The sequence below is a fragment of the Cervus elaphus genome, chromosome 14, assembly GCF_910594005.1.
Source record: "Cervus elaphus chromosome 14, mCerEla1.1, whole genome shotgun sequence".
NCBI lineage: Eukaryota > Metazoa > Chordata > Mammalia > Artiodactyla > Cervidae > Cervus > Cervus elaphus.
In genome coordinates, this window is record NC_057828.1 from 73,206,694 (window position 1) to 73,230,928 (window position 24,235).

Consider the following 24,235-nt stretch of genomic DNA (forward strand, 5'->3'; position numbering starts at 1 on the left):
TGGAGACACTCTGTAAAATACTCAAGGTAAAAGTGCTACCTTCCCTTATCAAGGGGCAGAAACAACCACATGAACATCACTTGTCTTTAGGTTGTATTGGGGCTTCCCTTGTGGCTCAGCTAGCTGGTAAAGAATCCGCCTGCAAAGCGGGAGACCTGGGTTTGATCCCTGGGTTGGGAAGATCCTGTGGAGAAGGGAAAGGCTACCCACTCCAGTATTCTGGCCTAGAGAATTCCATGGACTATAGAGTCGGACATGACTGAGTGACTTTCACTCAGGTTGTATTGAGTGTATTTTTGTAGACCAAATTGACTCAGTTTTATAAAAAACAGCTACAGACTTCCAATTTGAACTAGTGAAGTACTTTTAAAATCCTTTAAATTTATTTGAAGTGAAATTAAACACGGGACTCAAATTCAGTAAATGTGTGCAATTTGTTTTCAGATTTCAATTGTTTCTGTTTTGTTTCAGTGTCAGGCCAGGCTGCCACAATTAAAACAGTCTTAGAAGTAAAAGGATGAAGCCAGTTAAATAAATATTTTTGTGTTATATTTGGTCTCACTGAGAAAAGAAGTTTTTTCTTCTGATAAAGTAAGAGCAGGTTGTAAAGTACAATATCGATGATGCTTAAGAAGATGTTACTTATGAACATGCTTGAAAAGATGTTACCACAGTCTATTATCTGAGGCTTTGAAATGGGGGTGGGAAAAGGAAGCAGAATGCTTTGGGTGATTATCTTAACAATATGTTAAACCATATTCTTATTCCTGTTTCCAAGATAGTGACCCAGAAAGAGAAAAGAAGGAAAGGAAAAATTCAGCCAAATAACTATTTGGGAATGTTTGACAACTGAGTTAGATGACAACATCCCTCCCATTGCTCTTCCTAAATTCAAGTCCTCAATGCATCTTGTTTCTCAAAAAAAAACACAAAGTTTATTTTGCCTTAAGGGAATTCCAAGTTTATTTTTTAAACGTTGAGAACTTAACCAAAACTCTGACCAAAGTAGCAGAACAATTCAGATAGTTTTCATTATTTTAAGGAGACCAGTGAGAGTATTAGGACGTGGATGCCTATCCCTCCAAAATACCTAATGTGATGGTATTTGGAGGTGGGGTCTTTGAGAGGTAATTGGTTTTAGATGGTGTGTGTTCAGTCACTTCAGTCGTGTTCGACTCTTTGCGACCCTGTGGACTGTAGCCCGACAAGCTCCTCTGTCCATGGGATTCTCCCAGCAAGAATACTAGAGTGGGTTGCTATGCCTTTCTCCAGGGGATCTTCCCGACACAGGGATGGAACCTGCGTCTCCTACGTCTCCTGCATTGGCAGGCGGGTTCTTTACCATTAGAGCCACGTGATTTTAGATTAGATCATGCAAAATCTAGTGTGGTGGGATTAGTGTCTTTATAAGAAGACGGAAAGACACTAGAGTTCTTTTTCTCTCCACCATCAGAGCAAGAAGATAGCCATCTACAAGCAGGAAGAGGGTCCTCACCAGTAATTGAATCTGCCAGCACCTTGATCTTGGACTTCCCAGCCTCTGGAACTCTGATAAAAAAAAATGTCTGTTGTTTAAGCCACCAAGTAAGTCCATGGTATTTGGTTATAACAGCCTGAGCTGATTAATACAGATAGGTTCAAGAGAGTAGTAGTCATGGGATGTACAAGACAATCTTAAAAGTACGCGATGGGACAGGTAGCCAGAGCATAAGAGAAATAAAGGTAGAAATGGCACAAGTTGATCAGCTGGTCTTGTGAAAACCAGACTTAAAAGGAATGTATAAAACTTTTACTTCCAATCATCACTACAATAATTGTTTTTGAATTTCCATCTACAATAAGAAAACCAGACAAAACACATGTTTTTAAGATATTTCCTTATTTTTGGTTTTCAATAGTTTGACCCTGATCTTCTAACTAGCTGTGGTTTTCACTGTATTTATCCTGATGAGGTGTGCTGAGTTTACTGGATCTGCAAGTTAATATTTTCCACCAAATTTGGGAAATTTTCAGCTATTATTCATCAAATATTTTTCCTATCCCATCCTCTCTCTTCTCTTATTCTGGGATGCCAAGTATATTGTCCCATAGGTTTTTGAAATGGTTCAATCTTTTTTACTATTTGTTTTTCATATTGGATAATTTCTTTTAATCTTTTTAGAGTTTACTGATTTTTTCTTCTGCCATCTCAGATGTGATATTGAATCCATCTAGTAAACTTTCCATTTCTATCATTCTATTCTTTGTTCTTTAAAAAAAATAATTCCACATGTCTATTGAGGTTCTCTATCTGTTCACACATCAAGACCACATTTTCCTTTAACTATTTGAACACATATGATTTTAATTCTTTACAGTATTTGCTTTGATATCTTTGATTTTTATATATAACATTCAGGCCCACTGGGATCATTATCTTAATGACTTCTCCTGAGTGGGTCCTGCTTCCCTGTTTCTTTGTACAGCTAGTAATTTTTGGCTGAAAACTGAATATTATAGATAATACGTAGTAGCAACACTACTCTTTTTGTTTATTTTAGGTTTTGTTTTTATTTATTTATTTTTTGTTTTGTTTTTAAAACTGGATACTCTTATAGTTTTCTAAGGATTGTTAGGGTTTTACTTTAATAGGCAGTTAACTTGACTGGGCTGAAACAGCTATCGCCCTGTTGGTATCTTCCGTGCACTCCTACGTCAGTGGGTGGCCAGGAATATGGGCAGATTTACATTCCTATTCTGACACTTTTGCACTTCTAGGATTGTGTTCCTAAACTTCTAGCTGTTCTTTCATCCTTGAACTCTATCCTCTATCACACTGAATGAGTAATGCTTCAGTTTTCTGCTTCTGGAACTATAGAGTTTAGGGGAATATTTTAAGACAAAAACACCAGAAACTCATTTTATTACTCAATTCATTTGTGGATTTTCAAGCATAAATTCTCAACTGGTTTCTTTTGAATGTCTTTAAATAATGGCTTTTAAAAAACATTTCATCCAGACTTCATAATTATTATATGTGGAAGAATTTGCTTGAACACGTTATCCCAGAAATACGGGAAACCAGAGTTTCACTCTTATTTTTTAAAAATATTCTTGCTGCACTTAGAATTCTTTACTAACAGATTTTCTTGTTTCTTTTCAGCACTTTAAGATGTGTTAACTGTCTCCTGGCCTTCATATTTTCTAATAAGAATTTAGGTGATTTGATGGTTCTTCTTATTGTTCCCCTTTATGAAATATATCTCTTTTTCTCCAACTAGGTGTGTGTTGAGTTTGTCTAACTTGGGGTCACTAAGCTTCTTAGGTAAATGAAAGTGAACGTGAAAGTCGCTCAGTTGTGTCTGACTCTTTGCGACCCCGTGGACTATACAGTCCATGTAATTCTCCAGGCCAGAATAGTGGAGTGGGTAGCCTTTCCCTTCTCCAGGGGATCTTCCCAACCCAGGGATCAAACCCAGGTCTCCGCCTTGCAAGCTGATTCTTTACCAGCTGAGCCACAAGGGAAACCCGCTTAGATAAATATGTGTCTCAAAACATGTTTTTTTCACAGAATTTGTGGACTTTGTAGCCATTATTTCTTCAAATGTGTTCTCTGCCTCATTCATTGTCTTCTTCTGGAATTCCAATTACACACATTAGGCTGCTTACTTTATTTTAAAAAGCATATTATTTAAAGCAAAAATAGTAACATTGCATACTGGAATTTATAACATATAGCAATAAGATACATCACAAAATGGCACAAAATATGGAGGGATAAGAAAGAAATCACACTGTATACTCTTCTTATATTGTATAGTGTTAACCTTAATGAGGCTGTAGTAAGTTAAAGTTATACAGTGTAATTCCTAGAATAATGACTGAAAATAATTCAAAGATATGTACCTAAAATCAAAGAAACAAAAAAAAAAAAGGAAGAATTGAAATATAATATTAAAAATACTTGAGTGTTGTTAATGTTGTTCAGTTGCTCAGTCATGTCTGACTCTTTGCGACCCCATGGACTGCAGCATGCCAGGCTTCCTTGTCCTTCACTATCTCCTGGAGTTTGCTCAAACCCCTGTCCATTGAGTTGATGATGCCATCTAACAATCTCATCCTCTGTCACCTCCTCCATCTCCTGACCTCAATCTTTCCCAGCATCAGGGTCTTTTCCAGTGAGTCAGCTCTTCACATCAAGTAGCCAGAGTAAGATGAAAAAAAAGGATAAAGACATGAAATAATAGAAGGGCTATATAGAAAACTAAAAGCAAGATGTTTAACTCAATCCCAACTGTCATATCAATAATTATATTTATTATAAGTGGAATAAGCACTTCAATTAAACAGAAAAGATTGTCACAATGGATTAAAAAAAGACCCAACTGTCTACAAAGGAATTCACTGTAAATATAAACACACCCAACTCTTTGCAACTCCATGGACTGCAGCCTGCCAGGATCCTCTGTCCATGGGATTCTCCAGGCAAGAATACTGGAATGGGTTGCCATTTCCTTCTTTAGGGGATCTTCCTGACCAGGGATCAAACCCATGTCTCCTTCAAGTCTCCTACTTTGCAGGCAGATTCTTTACTACTGAGCCACCAGGGAAGCCCAAATACAAACACACAGATAAGCTCAAAGTAAAAGAATGAGAAAAGTTACACTATGCAAATAACAAGTATAATACAACAGTTGTGTTTATATTGATATCAAAGTAGACTTAAAGATAAGGAATAACACCGTAGATAAAGAGAAACATTTTTTAAATTGTAGTTGATTTCCAATGTTGTATTAGTTTCTGATGTACAACAAAGTGATTCAGTTTTATATACATACATATAAAACTTTTTCAGATTCTTTTGTTATAGGTTATTACAAGATATTGAATATATAATATTCCCTGTGCTGTAATCTAAATGCTTGTCATTTATCTATTTTTATATGTAGACATGTGTATCTATTAACTGCAAGCTTCTAATTTGTCTCCCCACCCTTTTCCCCTTTATTAACCATAAGTTTGTTTTCTATGTCTGTGAGTATGTTTCTGTTTTATAAGTATAAATTTCATTTGTATCAATTTTTTAGGTCCCATATATAAGTGATATCATATGACTTGTGTCTTTCTTTGACACTTCATTTATATGATATGCTCTAGGTCCATCCAAGTTGCTGCAAATGGCATTATTTTACGTTTTAATGGCTGAATAATACTCCATTATATTATCCATATCTGTTGATGGGCACATAGGTTTCTTCTATGTCTTGGCTATTGTAAACAGTGCTGCTGTGAAGACTGGGGTACATATATCTTTTCAAATTAGAGTTTTCTTCTTTTCTGGATATATGCCCAAGAGTGGGATTTCTGGGTCATATAGTAAAGAAGAAACATTTTAGAATGATAAAAGAATCAGTTCATTAGTATGACATATCTATTTTAAGTATCTATCAATCTAGTAACAGAACTTCCAAATATGAGAAGCAAAACTGGCAGAAGACAAGGGAGAAATATGTGAATCCACAATTTTTAACACCCCTCTCTCTGTAAGTAAGTGGATAAAGCAAGCTGACAAAAGTCTATAAGGACATAGAAGACAAGTGAATCAACTTGATTGAAATTTTTTATAGATTGTTTCACCCAATGACTGCAGAATATGAATTTCTTCTAAGCGAATATGGAATGGTTGCCATGTTGAACTATATGTTGGATCATAAAAGAATTCTGAGCATATTCAAAAGGTTGAAATATTACAGAGTATATTCTCAGAACATGATGGAATTAAATTAAAAATTAATTACAAATAAAATGTCTAAAGAAACTCCAGATATTTAGAAATTAGCACACTTTTCTCTAACCCTTGTTTCAAAGAAAATAATCAAGAGGGAGCTAGAAAACATTTCAAAATTTACAAAAGTTACATTTCAAAAGTTACAAAAAATATTTAAAAGGTAGCTTATTTTTTTAATGCTTTTGCTAGAAAATGGCAAAGTTCTCAAGTCAATAGACCTTCCCTGGTGGCTCAGACAGACGGTAAAGGAACTGCCTGCAATACTGGATACCGGGGTTCAGTCCCTGGGTTGGGAAGATCCTCTGGAGAAGGGAATGGCTACCCACTCCAGTATTCTTGCCTGGAGAATTCCAAGAACAGAGGAGCCTGGTGGACTAAAGTCCATGGGGTCAAAAAGACTCTTTCTCAAGTCAATGGTCTCATTTTCTACCTTAGGAAGCTAAAACATCAAGAGCAAATTAAAGCCAAAAAAAGTACAAGAGAAAAATATAGTAAAGAGTAGAAATCAATAAAATAAAAAGTGCAAGCAATAGAGAATAATTAATAGTTGAAAGTTGGTTTTTGGAAAGAAGTAACAAAATTGACTGACAAAAAGAAAGAAACCAAACTTCTAAAATCAGTAATGGAAGAGGGACTATCGCTATGTAGATTCTACAGATGTTCATGAACTATCTGCGATATAATTATTGTTATTTTTGTTACATAGTGTGTACATTTCACTGTAAGTTTTACCTTACGTTAAAAAAACTGAATTTAATGTATCATCCTTTCAATTGCCTTCTTCCTTTCCTTCTGTGTGTGTGTGAGTGTGCTTAGTCGTCAGTTTTTTTCTGAGTCTTTGTGACTCCATGGGCTGTAGCCAGCCAGGCTTCTCTGTTCATGGGATTCTCCAGGCAAGAAAACTGGAGTGGGGTGCCATTTTCTTCTCCATGGGATCTTCTCTGACCCAGCGATTGAACCCAGGTCTCTCACATTGCAGGCAGATTCTTTACCAACTGAGCCACCAGTCCGGGAAGAACTCCTTTTGTGTATACTTCTGTGCAAACCTGGGTTTAGGTAACACTTGAATTTGTCCAACCAACTCTTTAACTTGAAGATGCAGTCTTTGACCTATTTATTTTGTAGTTACTATAATTGTATGTTCTTATTTCCTTTCTTCCTAGATTATAAGGTTTTTTAAGGACTGCCTTCTCTGTACACCATGTTCCAAGGACCTCATATGGTACCATGAACTTTGTGGGTGCTTGGCAAATATCTGAATTATTTCTTGACTCTCAGCTTTTGATCATAATTAAAGCAAGCAGAGCTAAACCAAGATAGAGTCAAATACCAGGCATTTAAGAGGCTGAATTAGAGCATGGCTGCAAGTGTTTACATGAGTGTTTGTACATATACAGTTCTCTGTTCCAAAACAGATGAACAACAATTTGGTTTCATTTCACATTAGCTATTTCTTTTCTCTTCCTTACTAGGTGTGATTAACACTTCCCTTTTTCAATGGGTTTACAAAGTCACCTCAAGAGTGTTCATTGTCCTTGTTGTTGTTGTTTAGTCGCTAAGTCATGCCCAACTCTTTTGCGACCCCATGGACTGTAGCCCACCAGGCTCATCTGTCCATGAGATTTCCCAGGCAATGCTGGAGTGGGTTGCCATTCCCTTCTCCAGGGGATCTTCCCCACCCAGGGAATGAACCTGGGTGTCCTGCATTAGCAGGTGGATTCTTAACCGCTGAGTCACCAGAGAAGAATGTTACTTTGTTGTAAAAGCATCTTAACAAAGTTAAGGATTATTAGGGCTCACTTCTTTGTCAGAAACTTCATGAACAGAAATGAAATCAGGAAAAGAAATCACATAAGATGCAGAGGAAAAATTACCTGTCAGTTTAATAGTTAAATATGTATATAAGTATATACAATACTCTCAAAGTAAATATTAATTAAAAGAACATCAAATGGGAGAAAAAATACCAAGTGTGCATTGGAGTCAAACCTAAGGGAATGGATAGGATTAACTTCTAAGGATATGCCTTTATGGGGACAAGATGAATTAAGAGGGCAGATAGAAAGAGAAAGAAGTGGAGGGAAAAATCAGGGTGAGAAGGATTTATTTTTAAGGTGTCAGAAGCTTGAGCTCATTATTTCAGGGGCTGTATGCTCTTTTCTTTCATCTTCAATATTTTTTTTTGTTTTTGTTTTTGGCCACATCATGTGACTTGTGGAATCTTAGTTCTGCGATCTGCGATTGAACCCAGTCCCTAGGCAGTGAAAGTGCTGAGTCCTAACCACTGGACTGCCAGGGAATTCCCAGTGTGTTTTTTGGTATTGATTTTGTACCAGGTGCTCTGCAAGACTCCAGGACTAATTAGACAGCCTCTATCCTTGGGAGTACCCTTGGGCTCATGGGGATACTGCAGGTGTGTAGGTACAAAGTGCTTCATCTTTCTGGACATTGGGTCAACTTCTGTCTTACTGTTTGTTCACTTATGAATCCTAGTACTCTCCCCCTGCATAGTTAGATTTCAGACTCTTATGAAGAAATATGTCATGTCTTATAATTTCATTTTTTATTTTACACAGCACTTAATGCACTGTAGGCAGTATAGCATCATTGTCCTTAGGCTCCCGCAAAGAAGACTCTGCCATGGACCCTCTGCCTCAAAGGGTTCCAGTTATCACACACACACAAATATACATGCGTTAAATAACCCATGGGAAGTATGTATTGTGATTTGTTCTGAGCTGCTGCAGAGCATGGCCTGTAACCCAAACTACACCCGCCCGCCCGCCCCCCCCCCCCACCCTGCACAAGACTGACTAACTTGCTTAACGTCCTCAAAATAAAAGGTGACCATATCTGAGTGCAGTGAAGGTGACAGGTGGTGCTACTGCCAATATCAGCATCAAACATTATTTCTGAGGGAAGAATTTGAACAGTAAAAGTAGGAGCTAAGAGGAAAAAAAAACAAATCAACTCTCAGATCATAGGAATACGATACATTTTTGTATGATAAATTGTCATATCCCAATACTGCCTATCATCCACTTTCTTGCTCACAACAATTGAACATGGCATCTGAGAAACATTTTGTAATATTAATGATTCACATGATGGGACTTCCCTGGTGGCCCAGTGGCTGACTCCATGCTCCTAACACAGGGAGCCTGGTTTGATGCCTGATCAGGGAACTAGCTCTCACAGGCGACAATGAAGAATGAAGATCCTGTGCACCACAAGTAAGACCCGGCACAGCCAGATAAATAATAAATATTTTTAAATGATCCATATTATTCTTAAACTGATATATATGTAAGTCTAGATATAACTTATCTTTGCATAAAGACTTGGATATAGATATTGATTTTTAAGAGATGGTAAAGTATGATAATTTATATGATGAAATTAAATTACCTTATAATATTTAGAATTATAATAACTTGTCACTATAAATTTATAATACATTTATTTATATCTATATTAAAAGTTTATCATGTTTGAACCTGATATATAAAGTTCCTGATTTGTTTCTGAATCTAAATAATGTTTTAGAGATTTTACTTCAGGTGCTGTTACCTCAGCAAAGTTTCTCCAAATTGGAATTAGTAAGGAAGAAGCAAAACCAAAAACTTATCTAAGAATTTCTGTTGTTCAAGAAAGATCATCTAATTTGGGATAATGTAGAATAGAAACAAATTATGTGAAAATCTTGGTCATAGCCACATAATTAGTGATTTTGCTAAAATAAAAACTAGAAAAGTAAATTTCATGCAACAATGTAATTAATGAATTGTGTATGCCTTTGCTTTGTTTCATTGGTAATCATTGGCTCATCAACAACATCCGGACATGTCCATCAGTAATTAAATTCAGTTGCTTTAGATATTTAGCTGACTTTTGATCATATGAAAACAGTTTTAGACATTAAACAATTTTTTTTTTGTTATTTTGAAAGGTAATTTGTCAAGATGAGAGGATAGAACATATTTTAGCCAAAAGTTTGTTAATGTGATTTATAACTTTCAAATGTTTTCTCTATTGGTATATGAGTCTCCATTTATACTCTTCCCATTGTTCTATTGTGTAAGTCACTTCAGTCCTGTCTGGCTCTTTGTGACCCCATGGACTGTAGCCTGCCAGGCTCTTCTGTCCTTGGGATTCTCCAGACAAGAATACCGGAGTAGGTTGCCTTTTCTTCCTCCAGGTGATCTTCTGGACCCAGGGATCAAACGCATGTCTCCTACGTCTCCTGCATTTGCAGGAGGGCTTCCCTGGTGGCTCAGACGGTAAAGCGTCTGTCTGCAATGCAGGAGACCGGGGTTCGATCCCTGGGTTGGGAAGATCCCCTGGAGAAGGAAATGGCAGCCCACTCCAGTATTCTTGCTTGGAAAATCCCATGGACGGCGGAGCCTGGTAGGCTACCTTCCACCGGGTCGCAAAGAGTCAGACACGACTGAGCGAGACCGCCTCCTCCCTCCTCTTTACCACTAGCGCCACCTGGGAAGCCCCTGCGCACTTGCAGGGACTCCTCTTAAACTGCTAGAAAGATACTTGGCAATTCAAAGCAATGTTTGTTGTTTGTTTGTTTAATGAAAACAGTTATAACCATGAAAAAACTATTTCCCATGAAGATTTTATGTCGACCAATGTTTTAAAAATGTGTCAATCATACATGATTTTGTGGAACTCTCCCTAATACTTGGGAGTACTCTTGCCAGGGATCATGCAAATATCGATCGTATGTGATTGCAACACTTTAAAAAAATTGGTTGACGTAAAATCTTCACAGGAAATAAACGTTTTCTTTATGGTTATAACTGTTTTCATTAAAAAAAAAACATTGCTTTGAATTGCTTCATATCTTTTCGTACCAGTTTTAAACGAAGGTTTCTAGTGATTTCCTTTTCTTCTGAACAATTTCCATGTATTTAAATAGCATTTGTAAACGTATCAGTTGGTTTCCCTTCTGCTCCCTGAAGAGATCGGATGTAAAACCGTGAGGTACTGCAGAAAGAAGAGGCGCGGGGCGTGGGTGGGAGGGTGGAACCAGAGCCGGTTTAGCCGCTCTGGACTGGATCCCACTCACATCCCGTGCGGGGTTTGGGGATCGAGAGCCCCAGCGGGAGGAAGAGGCTCTTTATGTTTGAGAGCAGCGCTGTGTGTTACAGCTGATCTGGGTGAGGGGGGCATTCACGTGCTGGGCGTCCCAGAGGGGGGTGTGGGAGCCGGGCAGGGTGAGACGGGCCCGGTGTAGCGCAGCCTGGCAAGACGTTCCAGAGCCTGAGCAGAATAAAGAGGGCGTTAGGCAGGGAGACCGGGCCACAGAAACGGGAGCTGTGTTAGGAGCAGGTGCTGTGTGCTGTGCTTAGTCGCTCAGTCGCGGCCGATTCTTTGCGACCGTATGGACTGTAGCCGGCCAGACAACCTCCATGGGGATTGCCCGGGCAAGAATACTTAAATGGGTTACCTTGCCCTCCTCCAGGTAATCTTCCCAACCCAGGGATCGAACCCAGGTCTCCCGCATTGCACTCGGATTCTTTACCATCTGAGACACCAGGGAAACCCTAGAATACAGGAGTGGGCATCCCTTCTCCAGGGAACTTCCAACCCAGGAATGGGACCGAACCAGGGTCTCCTGCATTGCAGGTGGGTTCTTTGTGTGCTGAGCTACCAGGGAAGCCCATTGAAACAGGGGGACTGATCAAAAAAGTAAAGATACCTGGAAAACACAGGAGTCAGGATTTTCATTGTTTAATGGGAAGGGAGGAAACTAGATTGTATGGCTATGGTTGTATATGTGTGAACTCATACATATTTCAATAGATACAGTAAATTTATTAAATATAGAATTAAACATAGGTGTAAGTATTGTGTGTTCACCTTGCAGTTGTACCTGCTTCCTTTCCTCCCCAGTGGCAATGAACACCCTTTTCACCCAGGTTTCTAAATACCCTTTTCTACTAAAAAAATTCAGGACTTCTTGGAGGTGACTGATTTCAGGGCCCTGTCAAAAATTATGGGACACCCTATTAAGCCAGAGAATAAGAGGTCCTGGAACGATGGGACCATGTCAAAAGAACACAGAAGCCAGCTTAAAGGAGATCCCACTGATTAATTTGACCATCAAAAAGATAATGACATCTGTTATCTAAGTACCCATTGAATATAATAGGTAGTCATGAACCCCTGCTAATGTAAATTTATAAATGGAAAGTCTGATGAAGAATGGGATATATGCAAATGTCCATTGACAGATGAATGAGTAAAGAAGAAGTGGTACATATATACAGTGAAATATTCCTCCGCCTTTAAAAAGAATGAAATAATGCCACTTGCAGCAACATGGATAGACTTGAAGATTATCATATTAAGTGAAGAAAGTCAGAGAGAGAAAGACGAATATGATATCACTTATATGTGAAATCAAAAGATGATATAAGCAAACTTATTTACAAAACAGAAACAGACTCACAGGCTTAGAGAATGAATTTATGGTTACTGGGGGGATAGATTGGGGGTTTGGAATTGACTTGTACACACTTCTATATTTAAAATAGATAACTAACAAGGGCCTACTGTATAGGACACGGGGCTCTTCTCAATACTCTGTAATAACCTAAATGGGAAAACAATTTGAAGAAGAATAGATACAGGTATACATATAACTGAATCACTCTGCTGCACACCTGAAACTAATACAACGTTGTTAATCAACTATAACATTAAATAAATATTAAAAAATACTACATTATTTCATGCCTTTAAAACAATGTGATCTATAGAACATTGCAAATGATTTTTAAAAAGTAATGTGAAACTATTACAGCCTAAATGAATTCTTAGTGTCACAGGTGTTTTACTTTGATGATGCAACTTTGATTTAATTTGGGGCACTTTTTAAAGGGTACTTTATTTGTGTTATAATCCTTGAAGAGCTTAGAAATAAAAGTTCAGCTTAATTTTGAAAAGCAGATTTAATGAAATAAAAACTTTCGATAAAATTTGAAAAAAGAGTGCCTCTACGGGAACTGTTCATTGATTAGAAAGAGAAGAGTAAGTTTACAGCAGTGAAGTCTGGCAGACATCACAATCAAATGGTTAAGACTGACTCTCTCAGTAAAGGTAAAGATTGTACCCCCAGATAAAATGCAGTCAGAAGACCACAGCATTGTTTCATGATATTGCTGCCACAGAGGCATCACCAGAGTTTAATCATGAGCAAACATGAGATAACTGTACTTGGGAGACATTCTGTAAAATAACTGGCCTGTAACCTTCATGCATGTCAAGGCCGTGAAAGGAAAGGCTGAAGCACTGTTCTAGGCCGAAGGAGATTAGAGAAGAGACAACCAAATGCAGTACATAACTCAACTACACCTATGAAGGACATAAATTGGACAGTTGGGGTCTGGAGATTAAATGGGAATGTAATGTCTGTGAACTTTCTGAGGTAGATATATTGTGGGTCTGTAGGAGGTTGTTCTTGTTTGTAGGAAATAAACACTGAAGTATTGAGTGGGAGGTGATGTGGCATCAGATTGGCAACTTATTCCCAAATGGTTCAGGGAGAAAAGGCCTTTGAATTCTACTTAGAACTTTTCTCTAGGTTTGAGATTGTTCCAAGACAGAAAATTTGTATTCAAAAATAAAAATAATCCTTCAAATTTGCTAATAGTATTCAGAAGATGAATGGAATAAAACAAATCAGTTTTAGCCAACTAACCTAAAGACATTTTAAGAGCATAGAGTAGGACAGTTCAGGTTGTTCTAATGAAATGGAAGATAAAATGCGAGAAATTTGTGTGCCTCCTAAGTGATAAATGGGGCTTCCCTGGTGGCTCAGAGGTTAAAGCGTCTGCCTGCAATGTGGGAGACCTGGGTTCGATCCCTGGGTTGGGAAGATCCCCTGGAGAAGGAAATGGCAACCCACTCCAGTATTCTTGCCTGGAGAATCCCATGGACAGAGGAGCCTGGTGGGCTACAGTCCACGGGGTCGCAAAGAGTTGGACACGACTGAGCGATTTAACTTTCACTTTCACTTTAAGTGATAAATAATCACAAAATGCTACATAGCAAGAGGAGATGCATAGGAGAACTGAGTACTCAGCACCAGGGTCTGAAGTAGACAGCTGGGTGTAGAGCACACTTCTTTCTACACCATTAGAATAGAAAACAGCATGTGTTCCTGTCTGCTAAGATGTGCTAAGTCACTTCAGTCGTGTCTAACTCTTTGCAGCCCTATGGACTGCAGCCTGCCAGGGCAATCAATCCTCTAGCCGGGGATTCTCCTGGGAAGAATACTGGAGTGGGCTGAAGTGAAGTGAAAGTCGTTCAGTCGTGTCCGACTCTTTGCGACGCCATGGACTACACAGTCCACTGGATCTTCCTGACATTGGGTTCAAACTGGTGTCTCTTATGTTTCCTGCATTGGCAGACAGATTCTTTACCACTGGTGCCGCCTGGGAGCATCACAAGTGGCTTCATTGTTAATTAACTGATTCATCCTGGCACTGCCATTTACTAGCTGTAAGCCCTCAGTGAGTCACTTACTCTCTCTGCACCTCGGAGTCCTCCTATGTAAAATAAGGATAATAACAGTGCCTACCTTATAGGTACTCACAGAATGAACCTTATATGAGTTAGTGTGTGTACAATGCTTAGAACAGTGCCTGGTACAAAACAAGTGTGACATTCCAGTATTAACTCTTGTTGTTACTGTTATTAACTCATTCACCAACAGTACAGTATGCATCCTTCCATATTAATGACAATGACTCCATGGTGCATCTACCTCCCAGGAGCTGAGAGACACTTTCTCCACCCTGGAAATTGCTTATCCCATCCCCTAGCCTGTGTCCACTCCAGTATTCTGGCCTGGAGAAGTCCATGGACTGTGTAGTCCCTGGGGTCGCAAAGAGTCAGACACGACTGAGCGACTTTCACTTTCACTTAACCTGTGTCCCTCGGGTCCCTCCTTAATGGCAGAGCATCAGTACCCAACATGGCCTGACCCCAGCTTTTAGTTCTGGTCCTAAGACCCCACTAGCTGAGCTGGGAGCCCTTGGCCAGCATAATGAGGATGTATCTGATATTTTCTGGCAAATGGTTCGTTGTTTTTTCTTCATCTGACTCTGCCTTTAGGATGTTGGCCTCTTCTTTACCTCTTTTTATTTTTTAAAAAGTTAAAATTTTTTTTAACATTTATTGATTTACTTGACTGCACCAGGTCTTAGCTGCGGCACTCGGGCCCTTCGATCTTCACTATGGTGTGTGGGGTCTTGAGTTGCAGCAAGGGAACTTTTAGTTGCATCATGTGGGATCTAGTTTCCTGACCAGGATCAAACCTGGGTCTCCTGCTTTAGGAGTGTAGTCTTTGTCACTGGACCACCACAAAGTCCCTTTAGCTCCTTTTAGAGCTAATCAAGCTGTTTGGGACTACTGCCCAAACTCCACCTCCTGTGTCCCAGAAAACTTGTTAGCTTACCTTACTCCATTTTGTCTTCAATACATTTGAAACTTAAATTTGTTGTTTAGTCACTAAGTGGTGTCTGATTTTTTTTTTTTTTTTTTTTTTGCGACCCTATGGACTGTAACCCACCAGGTTCCCCTGTCCATGGAATTTTTTCAGGCAAGAATACTGGAGTGGTTTGCCATTTCCTTCTCCAGGGGATCTTCCCAACTCAGGGATAGAACCCATGTCTCCTGCATTGGCAGGCGGGTTCTTTACCACTGAGCTACCTGGGAAGCCTGAAACTTAAATACTTTTGCATTTTTCTTTGACGTTTTATATTTTCCAATACCCATTCAAAGACTTATGCCTCAAAAGTCTAGGATTATGAGCACATGGAACACTGACAGAGGAGGACTTATGTCATTTTCTTAGGGTCCTATGCAAAATTCTGGGCTTTAATTACTGTTATCAATCAGTAGCTAGATTTCCGTTCTTGTTTGTTTGCATCTGTTTATGGGACTTGTTTAGGCAATTCTTTTATGGTCACTTATTTATGCATTTAATGCTGTGTCACTGTGAAGAGCAGATGGCAGAAAATACATTTTGACTTGATTTAAGGACTTGAATTTCCCTTGCATTTATGGATTGCCATTTTTAATGCTGCCTTCTCTTTGAAAGTTGCTTGCTTATAAACATCTGAGACTGTACAGTAAAAGTCTGTGTCCCTTATCTCATCTAAGCACTTACGCCTAAACATATACACCCGTGGATAGAATATGAACTTCAGTGGCAGTCACAGCTGTGTTTACCACCTGGCTCTTGAAGAAAGTAGTTCATAATAGCTGCTCGAGTTTGAGCAAATGTCTTCATCAAAGAACAGTGATATTGACTGTTGACTCTCCAGAAGTCCACCAGGAAAAACAAACAACTGTGGATCAAAACAAATCTATGCATATTGGATTTACGGTGGTAAGGTTGAACATCACCTTGACAGAGACAGGAATATCTCAGAGCGGAGAGGTCCAGGAAGGGTATTTAAAGGATTTAGAGTTAGGCGGGATGACTTCTAAGGTGGAGAATTGGTTGAGGATGGGCAGAAATTATGACATGATGGCTTTGACTTGTGGCCCCAGTGGGGCAGGCATTCTTCACCTTGGAATTAACCTATTTTAGTTAGTTCATAGTCTTATTTTCCTGAAGCAAGTAGTTAGGTTGTTTTGCCTCTTTTCTATACTGGCTATCGTAGGAACTGGAAGACGTCTAGTTTCAGGGCTGTTAAATATAGGTTTGGGAAATGTTCTCAGTGATCAAATTATGTCATTGGATTGTTGTATTAAATAGAATAATGTATTTAAATGAAGCTGGCACTAAGTGCTCATTAAAATGTTAGTTTTTCTCTCTCCAACCCCAGCTGCTCCTCTCTGCCTACATGAGGGTCTCATCTTCATATTCAGTTCAGTTCAGTCACTCAGTCATGTCTGACTCTTTGCGACCCCATGAATTGCAGCACGCCAGGCCTCCCTGTCCATCACCAACTCCCGGAGTTTACTCAAACTCATGCCCATTGAGTCGGTGATGCCATCCAGCCATCTCATCCTCTGTCATCCCCTCCTCCTCCTGCCCCCAATCCCTCCCAGCATCAGGGTTTTTTCCAATGAGTCAACTCTTTGCATGAGGTGGCCAAAGTACTGGAGTTTCAGCTTCAGCATCAGTCCTTCCAATGAACACCCAGGACTGATCTCCTTTAGGATGGACTGGTTGGATCTCCTTGCAGTCCAAGGGACTCTCAAGAGTCTTCTCCAACACCACAGTTCAAAAGCATCAATTTTTCGGTGCTCAGCTTTCTTCACAGTCCAACTCTCACATCCATACATGACCACTGGAAAAACCATAGCCTTGACCAGATGGACCTTTGTTGGCAAAGTAATGTCTCTGCTTTTTAATATGCTATCTAGGTTGGTCATAACTTTCCTTCCAAGGAGTAAGTGTCTTTTAATTTCATGACTGCAGTCACCAACTGCAGTGATTTTGGATCCCCCCAAAATAAAGTCTGACACTGTTTCCACTGTCTCCCCATCTATTTCCCATGAGGTGATGGGACCAGATGCCATGATCTTAGTTTTCTGAATGTTAAACTTCAAGCCAACTTTTTCACTCTCCTCTTTCACTTTCATCAACAGGCTTTTTAGTTCCTCTTCACTTTCTGCCATAAGGCTGGTGTCATCTGCATATCTGAGGTTATTGATATTTCTCCTGGCCATCTTGATTCCAGCTTGTGCTTCATCCAGCCCAGCGTTTCTCATGATGTACTCTGCATATAAGTTAAATAAGCAGAGTGACAATATATAGCCTTGACGTACTCCTTTTCCTATTTGGAACCAGTCTGTTGTTCCATGTCCAGTTCTAACTGTTGCTTCCTGACCTGCATACAGGTTTCTCAAGAGGCAGGTCAGATGGTCTGGTATTCCCATCTCTTTCAAAATTTTCAACAGTTTATTGTGATCCACACAGTCGAAGGCTTTGGCATAGTCAATAAGCAGAAATAGATGTTTTTCTGGAACTCTCTTGCTTTTTTGATGATCTAGTGGATATTGGCAATTTGATCTCTGGTTCCTCTGCCTTTTCTAAAACAAACTTGAACATCTGGAAGTTCTCGGTTCACGTATTGCTGAAGCCTGGCTTGGAGAATTTTGAGCATTACTTTACTAGCGTGTGAGATGAGTGCAATTGTGTGGTACTTTGAGCATTCTTTGGGATTGCCTTTCTTAGGGACTGGAATGAAAACTGACCTTTTCCAGTCCTGTGGCCACTGCTGAGTCTTCCAAATTTGCTGGCATATTGAGTGTAGCACTTTCACAGCATCATCTTTCAGGATTTAAAATAGCTCAATTCCATCATATCCATTAGCTTTGTTTGTAGTGATGCTTTCTAAGGCCCACTTGACTTCACATTCCAGGATGTCTGCCTCTAGGTCAGTGATCACACCATTGTGATTATCTGGTTCGTGAAGATCTTTTTTGTACAGTTCTTCTGTGTATTCTTGCCACCTCTTCTTAATATCTTCTCCTTCTGTTAGGTCCATACCATTTCTGTCCTTTATTGAACCCATCTTTGCCTGAAATGTTCCCTTGATATCTCTAATTTTCTTGAAGAGATCTCTAGTCTTTCCTATTCTGTTGTTTTCCTCTATTTCTTTGCATTGATCGCTGAGGAAGGCTTTCTTGTCTCTCCTGGCTATTCTTTGGAACTCTGCATTCAAATGGGAATATCTTTCCTTTTCTCCTTTGCTTTTCGCTTCTCTTCTTTTCACAGCTATTTGTAAGGCTTCCTCAGACAACCATTTTGCCTTTTTGCATTTCTTTTCCATGGGGATGGTCTTGATCCCTGTCTCCTGTACAATGTCATGAACCTCCATCCATAGTTCATCAGGCTCTCTGTCTATCAGATCTAGTCCCTTAAATCTATTTCTCACTTCCACTGTATAGTCATAAGGGATTTGATTTAGGTCATAACTGAATGGTCTAGTGGTTATCCCTACTCTCTTCAGTTTAAGTCTGAATTTGGCAATAAGGAGTTCATGATCTAAGCCACAGTCAGCTCCTGGTCTTGTTTTTGCTGTCTGTATAGAGCTTCTCCATCTTTGGCTGCAAAGAATATAATCAATCTGATTTTGGTGTTGACCATCTGGTGATGTCCATGTGTAGAGTCTTCTCTTGTGTTGTTGGAAGAGGGTCTTTGCTATGACCAGTGGCAAAACTCTATTAGCCTTTGCCCTGCTTCATTCCGTACTCCAAGACCAAATTTGCCTGTTTCTCCAGGTGTTTCTTGACTTCCTACTTTTGCATTCCAGCCCCCTATAATGAAAAGTACATCTTTTTTGGGTGTTAGTTCTAAAAGGTCTTGTAGGTCTTCATAAAACCATTCAACTTCAGCTTCTTCAGCATTACTGGTTGGGGCATAGGCTTGGATTACTGTGATATTAAGTGGTTTGCCTTGGAAACGAACAGAGATCATTTTGTCGTTTTTGAGACTGCATCCAAGTACTGCATTTCGGACTCTTCTGTTGACCATGATGGCTACTCCATTTCTTTTCTCTCTTTTTTTTTTTTTTTTAAAAATATGGAACGCTTCACGAATTTGCGTGTCATCCTTGCGCAGGGGCCATGCTAATCTTCTCCGTGTCGTTCCAATTTCAGTATATGTGCTGCCGAAGCGAGCACTACTCCATTTCTTCTAAGGGATTCCTGCCCACAGTAGTAGATATAATGGTCATCTGAGTTAAATTCACCCATTAAGGTCCATTTTAGTTCGCTGATTCCTAGAATGTTGACATTCACTCTTGCCATCTCCTGTTTGACCACTTCCAATTTGCCTTGATTCATGGACCTAACATTCCAGGTTCATATGCAATATTGCTTCATCTTCATATTAATAACATCTAAATCAGTGGTATCCCAAGTATTGATACTCAAAAAGTATGTTGAATGAGTAAATGAAAATCCAAAGGTAAAATTAAGAAAGTAAAATGCAAAGTACTTTGTAGCATTTTAATACTAATTTAGGCCCATGAGACTTGTTTTTTTCAAACATAATTAATTTACTATCTTACCAAATGTAATTTTCTCATTAATGTATCAAAGTTCTGAAAACTTGAAAACCTAAGGGAAAGAGCTTAAACTTTGATCCCAAATATTTAGGTAAATTATTTCAACTTTGTTAACTCTTCTAGGAAAAAAAATTATCCAAATTAGTTGGGTCATCGTTTCCCTGATGGCTCAGTCAGTTAAAGAGTCTGCCTGCAATGCAGGAGACATGAAATGTATCTCTGGGTTGGGAAGATACCCTGGAGAAGGAAATGGCAACCCACTCCAGCATTCTTGCCTGGGAAATCCCATGGACAGAGGAGCCTGGAAGGCTACAGTCCGTAGGGTTGCAAAGAGTTGGACACGACTTAGCAACTAAACTAAACCAAAACCAGACGCTACAGCATGAGCATAAAGTGGGAGGTCTGATGATCAGGTTCTTTCCTAAGCAGTTTCTTCTCTCTGTGAATGTAGTCTTTGTTTTTGATCCCTCTCATTAGAAAACCCTTTCGGTAACTGCTCATTCACTTTACATCTACTTTCATTGATCAAGGCTCTCACATCCCAACAGATTCTACTTTCCCACAGCACTCACCTGCTTTCTCCTCCATCCCACCCCACACAAAAGGAGGATCCAGCCATTGGATGGGAATGACATTAGATCTGCAGTTCCCTGATCATTAGAGCCTCTCAGAAATTTAAAGGTACACATATCAGAATCCCATTCTCTCCTCACCAACCCCTAGATTGTGATTCAGTTAAGTCTAAGCCAAGCATTTAGGAACCTGTTCTTCTAAGAAGCTCCTCAGGAAATACTGAGGCTATCAACCAGGTTTGGGAATCACCCTCTGAAGTTAAAGGTCTTAAGTGTATGTACACCCAGGACTCCTATGGTTTCAGAAGAGCCTGGTGTCCTCTGAGAATCATTCCCACACATCAGGTGCAATTACTCGGATATTTTTCTTTTCTACCAGCATCCCAGTTTCAGTGGAGGCAAGCAGGACATGTCTGGTTACAGGCATGCTTCATTAGCTACGAGGATAATACAACTGCGGCTTTTTCTTTTTTCAGGGACAGCAGGAGGGTGACATGAACAGGAAAAGGAAATTGAATACAGTACAATGCTGTTCTTTTAGGAATTGTAACCACCTTTATTCATTCATGGGCACTAGATATGAGTGGAGGTGTCAGCTGACAACAGATTATGAAAACCTCACCAAGAAATGTCTGGGTTTCTGTAGAATTTAAAGCCCCAGACTAATCTATTTTAGTTTCAAAGCAGGTGCTCATTTTTGGGGCTACTGCAGGCCTCTTTCCCTCTCTCCTGTGACATTGGACTAAAAATAGTTACCATTTATTCGCAGCTGCTACGTTCTGACAAGTTAAGCACTTTCTCTACCTTGTCTCTCATCCTCGTGGAAACAATGAGACCTGTTATTCTTATATTACATAAGAAGAAACTGAGGCTTGGAGAGATTAAATAACATCCCAGGTTAGACAACATGTAAACTGCGTAACCAGCATTGAGACCCAGGTTTTTTTTTTTTTTTTTTTTTTTTTTAACCTCTAAGACCTGAATCCTGAAGGAGTCACAGATTAGAGGTTAGGACTATGGGCTTTGAGTCCACCTGCCTGATTCAGCCCAGACTGTGTTATTGTTATTGTTTAGTTGCTAAGTCTTATTCCTCTGCCTCTTCAAAACCCAGCTTGTACATCTGAAAGTTCTTAGTTAAGGTACTGCAGAAGCCTAGCTTGAAGGATTTTGAGCATACCTTACTAGCATGTGAAATGAGTGCAATTGTACAGTAGTTTGAACATTCTTTGGCATTATCCTTCTTGGAGACTGGAATGAAAACTGACCTTTTCTAGTCCTGTGGCCACTGTCGAGTTCTCAAAGTTTGTTGGCATATTGAGTGCAGCACTTTTACAGCATCATCTTCTAGGATTTGAAATAGCTCAGCTGGAATTCTGTCACCTCCAGTAGCTTTGTTTGTGGTAATGTTTCCTAAGGTCCACTTGACTTCACACTCCAGGATGTCTAGCTCTAGGTGAGTGACCACACCATCATGGTTGTTTGGGTCTTTATATAGTTCTGTGCATTCTTGCCACCTCTTCTTAATCTCTTTTGCTTCTATTAGGTCCTTATCGTTTTTGTGCTTTGTCGTACCCATCCCTGCATGGCATGTTCCCTTGATACCACCAGTTTTCTTGAAGAGAGCTCTGGTCTTTCCCATTCTATTGTTTTCCTCTATTTCTTTGCATTGTTCTTTTCAGGACTTCTTATCTCTCCTTGCTGTTCTCTGAAACTCTGCATTCAGTTAGGTATATTTTTCCCTTTCCTGGCTGTGTAACCTTGGGCAATTTGTTGAATCCCTCTGTGCCTCAACTTCCTATCTGAAAATGGGAGTCTTAACCCAGCTAATACATGGGCAAAATATCTGGAGAAATGGCAAGTAAGTATATAAAAAGATGCTCAAAATCAAATGTTATTAGGGAATTTCAAATAAAAACAACAATGAGCTATACCACCAAACACCTATTAGAATGACCAAAATCTAGAACACTCACCACACCAAATGCTGGGGAGGGTCAGGAGCTCTCACTGTTGCTAGGGATATGCAAACTGGTATAGCCACTTTGGAAGATAGGTCAAAGCTACAAATACTCTTACACTCTGATCTAGCAATCATCCTTTTTTGACATTTACTCAAAGGAGTTGAAAACTTGTACCTATACAAGAACTTACACATGAATGTTTATAGCAGCTTTATTCATAATTGAAAAAACTTGGAAGAGACCAAGATGCCCTTCAATGGGTAGATGGACAGACAATTTGGGACATCCATATGATGGAATATTATTCAGCATCAAGCCATGAAAGACATGAAAGAACAAACCCACTATGGAAAGGTTACACATTGTAGGATTTTGACCATATGACATTTCTGAAAAAGGCAAACTATGAAGAAAGGGGCATGGTGGTGACTCCAAGGGGGTCAGAGTTAGGAGGAGAGGGATGAATAGGGGGAGCACAAGGCAATTTTAGGGCAGTGAAAGTCTTCTGTATGATACTGAAATGACGGATACATGTCATTACACATTTGTTAAAACCCACAGAATGTACAGAAGAATCAACCCTAATGTAAACTAGGGACTGTGGCTAATAACAATATATCTATATTATCTCATCAACTGTAACAAAAGTACTATGCTAATGCAAAATATTAATAATAAACAAAACTGTGTGCATGGTGGGGTGAATGTGGAAGAGGGAAAGGGCATATAAGGGGATGCTGCACTTTTCACACAATTTCCTGTGAACCTAAAACTGCTCTAAAAAAGAAAATCTGCTTGTTAAAAAGGAAAGTCAACATCAAAAAAAAAGAAAGAGAGCAAGTTATTGGGAGGATTTGATAAGTTATTATAAATAAAACAGAACAAGTGCCTACCACATTGTGAGTACTGCATAAATGTTTATTGTTATTATCATTATAATCATTATCTGTATTGCTTTCTTGGAAGTGATCCAAACATTTTTCTGGAAGCAGCCTGAACTTTTGGCAGGAAATTGAGTGTGACCTTGGGCAGATCACGTAAATTCTGTGAAATTATGCTTCCTCCTCTATAAAATGGGGATGATAATTGTACCTGCTTCTTAGGTTGTTGTGAAGATATCACGAACTGATGCACAGAAAAGGTTTAGGACGGTGCCTGGCATGTAAGTGTAAACACAGCTGCTTTTCCTGCTCTTTCTATACTGTCTTCCAACCCTGAGTACTCTGTGAAATTTTGCTCAAGCATACTCCCTGTTTCTTTTTCCTTGGCTTGCTCCCATTTTAGTCCAAGCATCTTTTAACTCATTATCTCTGGCCTTAGTACAGAGAATAGAGTGCTAAGATGCTCAGCATCTGCTGAAAAAACAAATGGACAGAGCTACAGAGCTGAAACCTGGACAGCTCAATTGCAAGGAGCCATTTAATATTCAGTGGTGTGAGAGCATTTAAATTATAGGTCTTATTTGGTATGATAGGCAAATAGTACATTTGCTTTTCTAGAGGTCCCCCTCCTTTACTATCTACTGTGTTTTGGGCTCCTCTTGGCTGATTCTAACATTTGGGCACTTTTCCTATAATACCTACCTCCTAACCCTCTATAGTTAGGTTTGCTACTTGGACTATACTGCAATGAATTTCAGCTGTTTGATCATCACAGTGATCATAAGTTCATGACCCTAGGGCTGACATTGAATCTCAAAGCTATCCTTTCTGGCATATTAACCCCCTTTCACATCAGAGAGTTTATCAATAGCTTAACTTCACAATCTGACACAGTTTCTAGATTTCAAATAACCTTTTAATGTTTTAGGGGCTGAGTTACAAATATTCCACCAAAGTTAATTTCTTTTCCTAGAATAGTGTTTGCATATAACATACATGTGCA

The 24,235-nt window shown here is 39.3% G+C and overlaps 1 long non-coding RNA gene and 1 other non-coding gene across 3 annotated transcripts in view; one reads left to right on the plus strand and one right to left on the minus strand.

Annotated features, from left to right (window-relative positions):
• Positions 1–24,235, plus strand: part of LOC122708225 — a 78,545-nt gene that overhangs the window by 45,940 nt on the left and 8,370 nt on the right. The window contains exon 4 of one of the 2 annotated variants that reach the window (XR_006345062.1): positions 1,454–1,584. This is a non-coding gene — a long non-coding RNA (uncharacterized LOC122708225). Of the gene's footprint in view, positions 1–1,453; positions 1,585–23,454; positions 23,514–24,235 lie in introns of both variants that reach the window. The other variant, XR_006345061.1, reaches the window with a different exon arrangement.
• LOC122708344 lies at positions 19,326–19,432 on the minus strand. The gene has a single exon (XR_006345131.1). It is a non-coding gene; the product is annotated as a U6 spliceosomal RNA (small nuclear RNA).